The 6148-nt window shown below is 35.7% G+C and overlaps 1 pseudogene; it reads right to left on the reverse strand.

Moving 5' to 3' along the window:
- Positions 1 to 490: 490 nt before the first annotated feature.
- Positions 491 to 4381, reverse strand: LOC100353940 (S-adenosylmethionine decarboxylase proenzyme pseudogene; annotated as a pseudogene).
- Positions 4382 to 6148: the final 1767 nt, after the last annotated feature.

The raw sequence follows: 6148 nt of genomic DNA on the forward strand, positions 1-6148 counted from the left end.
CTGCTGAGGACATTCCTGTGGAGCCATAACATGTATTATATGGTGAAATAAGGTAAACTTGCTAACTTCGGTATCTCTTTCTCTTGTTATAAAGCCACCATTGTACCCACATGACTTCATCTAATGCTAATTACTTTCCAAAGGACCTGTGTCCAAATACAGGAACATGTGGTTTAAGGCGATTAAATCCCAAGCATTTGAATTCAGGGGACAAACCACAATAGCACTCATTTTTTTTTTTTTAATTAATTTATCTTTTAAATTTTCTTCTCCCTCTTTGAATGTTTGGCTCTGGGCAAGCTATAGGCTCAGTTTAAGTGTTTATTTTTGTTAATTAAATTGTATTTTAACTAAATTCAATTACATTCAACACAAGTAACCATTGTGGAGCACCTGTAACATCTTAAAAAAATAAAAAAAGCAAAACTTTACAAGATGGTCCAGATGGAGAATTAAATAAAAGAGTAGGTTTACTGTAGGCTCCTGATATTTAGAAAGCTACCATTTTAGCTGCCAATCTTGGTCTTGGACTCATCTGGACAATTCTGATCTGTTGTAGTCCACTTTCCCGTACAACAGTGTTAGTGACGCTAGTCGTGGAAAGTCTTGGTGCTGACAGCTGCCATCGGCTGCCATCAAAGTGAGGCCTTTTCAGATATTTATGAGTCAACAGACTGTGAGAATTTTATTATAAATTATCTTCATACTTCATACTCTGGTTTTAGGGAGGGACTATTAGCACTGGAAAGGAGACAGCCTGTTTTCTTTTTTCTTTGGTCTTTTCACCCTGACTTGCTAGTTCAGTTTATCTGAAGTGCTTGTTTACAGACCAATGTTTCTGTGACTAAATTATCTGAGTCTTGGGAAAAAGAAGAAAATTTAAATTCTTAAGAAATTATAATCATTAATTTAAAATTTATGGTATATGAGTAAAAATGACATCTTTCCATTTGATTATTAGTTATAGCCCTTTCCTATATTCCTGGTCTTTTTATGTTCTTTTTACATTTTTTAAATAAAGCAAATTTTTATTGAAGTTTAAATTGTGGTACAGAAATACATTTCAACTGATTTAAGTCCAATACCAATGAAGGGAGAAATTGTGTCACCAAACTTTCTCTCCTCTATGATACTGAGATTAGATTACTATTCAGTCTATAGTTTTCATGTTTGTAGACTTTGTTCCACAGAAAGCTGTGCAAATTTTCTACAATAGAATTCTTAAATCTGTTAGATAAAAAAGAATCAGACTTCAGCCAACAATCATCATCAAATCTACTGGGATACCGTTCAAGCACAAAATGCACTTTCAGCACTGGTCCTCTGAATAGCAACTAAAATATTAGCTGTTGTGCTTATTACAAAATCATGCTGGTGAAACTGATTGAAAACTCCCTCAAGGAAACTTTCAATCAGTCATGTGCTTAAACATGAAGAATATCCAAACCAGTTGATTTCAAACCAAGTGGATTTTATGTTTAAAATCCTAAAAGGGAGGGTTTCATTTATAATTATGGAAGGAACAAAAGATCACTGCAACAACCCATTGATCCAGACATTATTTGAGCACAACACTGTGAGGATAAGAAATAGAAATGTTACTCCATGTTCATGTTCTGTCAGTTGTTAAAATCCCACAGCAATTGTAAATATAGCTAAAAGATGCCAAGTATTGAAAGCTTGTATTTCTAGTCATTTCCTTTTGACTACAGAATTTTATGTTACATTTCATTCATTTATTTGTATGTTTCTTTGTGGTATATCTACATTACCTGGACAGTCAGTCATTCATTTGATCCCGTAAAAGCTATTGTGAAAGGAACAGCACAGACGAACATGTGAAGTCAGAACATTCATATCCATTATAAAGTCACAGAACTTTAAGGTGCAAGATGGAAAAGACGCTGATTTGGTTTTGAATCAAACTTTACACTATGCTATTAAATGTTAAGTTGATGATCCAAACTGACATTGAATTCAGGTCAACCTTTGTTAATTCTCCTTGCTAATCAACTTAATGACAAAAATCCCTGATACCAGGACTTAACAAGATAGTCAAGGTATGATACTCATTAAAAGCTCATCTCATTCACTGTGAAGCACAGAATTGCTTATGTTTTCCACACAGGTGGGCCAGGACACTCTAGACTCAATCTACAATTCTCTATAGGTCTTCTTTGCTAATCAAAACTGGATAGGTTTATTGTACTATCTTCTAAAACAGTCCAGGCAAATAAAAATGAGGTTAAATTTTCATGCACTTACAAGAAAATTTTACCAGGGACCACCCTCTGCTTCCCTGTATGTGGCACAAGATTAGTATATAAACCTACAGTGCGAAAATGTATTGCCTTGTTTGGGCAGATGGGGACAGATACCATAGTAAGGGAAGAAATCAATTAAAGAAATAAAATTCAGGGAACAATAATTAAAATAGAAATACACAAAAAGTGTTACTGCAATCAGTTTCTGACGAGGAATCAACTTGTAAACAAAAACTTTAATTGCTGTTTTACAAAAATTTGTATTAAGTAGAAATTGATTTCAATAACATAGTACAGAATACGTTCTAGAAGGTAGAGATAACTAGATGTAAAATCCTGGGAGCAATATAATATACTAGTCCCAGTGGTTAGGCTGAGGCTAACACCTAATCACAAGTCTTGTCCATGGGGAAATTTGGACGATACCTGCAGAAATACTACACTGAGTATAAATCAAATTAAATTGTTTTCACAAGTGTTTTAAAGTTTCATATAATAAAGAGATATTTTTCTACATGCACTTCAATTTCACAGCAAGAGTGGCATAGAATACCTAAACAACAGAACAGAGCATTCATGCAAGGTATCTAACTCCTTGATATGATAATATGTATAATTCAAAATGATTGCACTATCATTACATCTGTGGCTTTATGCAACTACAAGGTGATGATTATGGAAAGCCTGGTCCCCAGTATCAACATCGAGAAAGCAGCCACCTTCTTCTATGTGTGTTCTCTTTTTACATCATTTCTTTATGTTTCCTAATCAACTCTGCTATTGCTGCTGCTTAGCAAAACTGGTGAAAAAAAATTGTAATTGTTGAACATGGAATACTGGCATCAAGACATTTAAAACCTTCAGCCTTCTGGGGGCAAAGAAAGCACTCTGCAACATTTACAACTCTAACAAACAAGGTAAGGCCGGCTCCATGGCTCAATAGGCTAATCCTCCGCCTGTGGTGCCAGCACAACGGGTTCTAGTCCTGGTTGGGGTGCCGGATTCTGTCCCGGTTGCCCCTCTTCCAGTCCAGCTCTCTGCTGTGGCCCAGGAGTGCAGTGGAGGATGGCCCAAGTCCTTGGGTCCTGCACCCGCATGGGAGACCAGGAGAAGCACCTGGCTCCTGGCTTCGGATCCGTGCGGTGCACCAGTGGAGCGCACCAGCCGCAGCAGCCATTGGAGGGTGAGCTAATGGTAAAGGAAGACCTTTCTCTCTGTCTCTCTCTCTCACTGTCCACTCTGCCCGTCAAAAAAAAAAAAAAAAAAAAAAAGCCAAACAAAAAAACCAAAAATACACAAATTTTCCTGGTTTGAATACTTCCAGAATTTTCCTGATCAGATCATCATAGGTGGTCTGACTCAAGTTTGTTTCCAAGCTACCATTTGAAAGTTCTATTTCTGGAATGATGTAAACAGTTCAATAAGTTTCATTCAACTTCACTCCATTAACTGAGTACACATGAGGATTGAACAGTGTGTCATCAAATGACAAAGCCAGGTATCAAGACAGGAATTCCATTCTCATGAGCAATGTCCTGTCCCTTGCAGTGTCCCTTGCAGTAACACTGTTTGTCATGTAGAACTGGTCTGTTGGGTCAGGCTCACTTATCAAAATCTCCAGGGTTTGATCTGGCTATCTAATTACCCAACTCTCTGTGAAATCCAGAGTATGCAAGTACCAACAGTCGGAAATCATAGATCCTATATGATACGCTACATTTGGGAAAATTGCATTAAGAAGTGATTTCTTCCTGCAAATCCTGGTTTGGGTACCCTTGGTGAGAAGGTGTCACGAAATGCTTTGAGAATAAAAGAAGATTTGAATTGATTCAAACCCACTGTAGTCCCTAGCAAGCTTCTGAAGGGGAACTGGTACCACACGTCTTCAGAATGAAACATCTCTTGAAGACAACAGGCTACTCTGAGCATGTGAGCTTCCTGCTTGTCAGCTTTTGTCACACTTAGGATTAAACATCACACATCCTTCAAAAGCATGCCTCACAGATCTTGGGATAATATGAAAATCCCCAGATTCTTCGTTTGCGTTGGGGTGCTGCCTGGAGAACCAAACCTCCAGCAGTCTCTCTGTTCCTTAGGAAAAAATGCACAGCTTCCATCACTGTGAGACTAGTGAACAATCAACAACCACAGAAAACCAACTAAATTAAATGTTTTCTCCCAGACCTGAGAGTTGTTCCAGCAGTTACTGAAGTTCAGATTCCTTTTTTCCCTGCTATATTTTATACTAACTTTTTAAAAAGTATTAATAAAAATGTCCCAGCTTTTTTATTGAGTGTGTGTGAGCAAAAATTAAAGATGAGTTGAGTCTGTTGGAAAAAGAGGCAGATAGAATTCATTCTCTTTTAGTCTGTTTCTTCCCGGTTAGAGAGAGTTGAGCGAGGCCAGTGCTGCTGGCCATATTGTGTAAACTGTGCTTTTTACTTTTCACTTGTTGAACTTTTTATTTACTGTAGCTTTATGCCTTTGACTATATTGTAAATTAAAAATGTGTTATATCAACAAATAATTAAATGGGAGGGAGGGATATATCATATATTAGAATTGTATCTATGAGCTACATTCAATCTGTTCTTATATTTTAAATCTGTTTTCATATATATATACACCATAATTCTATATACATATATACTAATATGTAATATACATGTAACATGTAATATACATGTATGTATGTAATAAACATATATGTATGTATTAATATATTATAAATCTCTATATAGAATTATGATGTATATATATTGCAAAGGGACATACATTTTATATAAATATGTAATTATGGTGATGGCCTTGCCTGTTTTCCTGCTGAACTATGGTCTTTTTAGTTGTTGACTTTTTATGTAGTGCAGCATTAAGCCTTTGACTATAATGTAAATTGAAAATATGTTATCTCAAAAAAAAAAAAAAAAAAGAAGAATCCCCTACGGTTCCATCAGGGTAGAAAGCCTTTGTTGAAGTGCAGGGGTGGGGAAATCTCTCTTCTGCCTAGGGCCATTTGCATAGTTATAACATTAATTGTGGGCCATATGAAGTCTTCAACTTTTAGCCTGTTTTAGATTTATTGAATTTCAAGTCCTGTAGTTGCCTTGGCAGGGTCAGACCAAATGATTTTGAGGCCTTATTGGGCCTGTGGGTCAGATGTTTCCTAGCCTGCAGGCGTAACAGGTTAGCCCTCACTATGATGAATGTTCCTCTGCAACACACAAGCAAATATGTTTTATCCATGTTTAATGAACAAATGAAATTGAATTTTTATTTTGAATGAATATTTCCAAATAAATACATTAATAAGCAACTAAAAAGAAAAATTGTGGTGACCATGAAAGGAAAATAGTTGATTGGTCAAATAAATTTTGCAATAGATTGTTCAAACTTTCAAGGCACTTACCCTGGTGTATTGTATACAATTAAAGCAGGGGGCAGCTAAGAGTTATCTGGGGAAATTGAGATTAGAAAATTTCCAAACTCTATCTCAGACTGTTTCTCTGGATCTCTGCCTCTGTTATCCTTGGCCTTGAGGCAGGAGCCACAATTTTCTGTGACTGAAAAAAAAAGAACAAAATGTTTAAACTGATATCTCTGCTTATCTAATATCTTAGTTTCCTAAGTCATCTAGGTACGATTGTTAAGTACAAATTGAGCAAAGGTAGATCAATGTTTCTAAACCTAAAATACTCTTAACATCTTAAATTCTATTTAAAAAGCCTATTTGGATCTATTGACAAAAATGTTTTTAAAACTTGTTATGTGAAAAACAATTCAAGACTACTTTAAAGTAAGTAAGTGTTAAGATTCCATGTTCTTTTATTAAAATATTTTTCTCTTAATGTAGAAGCATTAAAGGATTATTCAAAATAAAATTTAAA

Source organism: Oryctolagus cuniculus, chromosome 4 (assembly GCF_051225735.1).
Source record: "Oryctolagus cuniculus isolate XC-2025 breed Fujian yellow rabbit chromosome 4, ASM5122573v1, whole genome shotgun sequence".
NCBI classification, from domain to species: Eukaryota; Metazoa; Chordata; class Mammalia; order Lagomorpha; family Leporidae; genus Oryctolagus; species Oryctolagus cuniculus.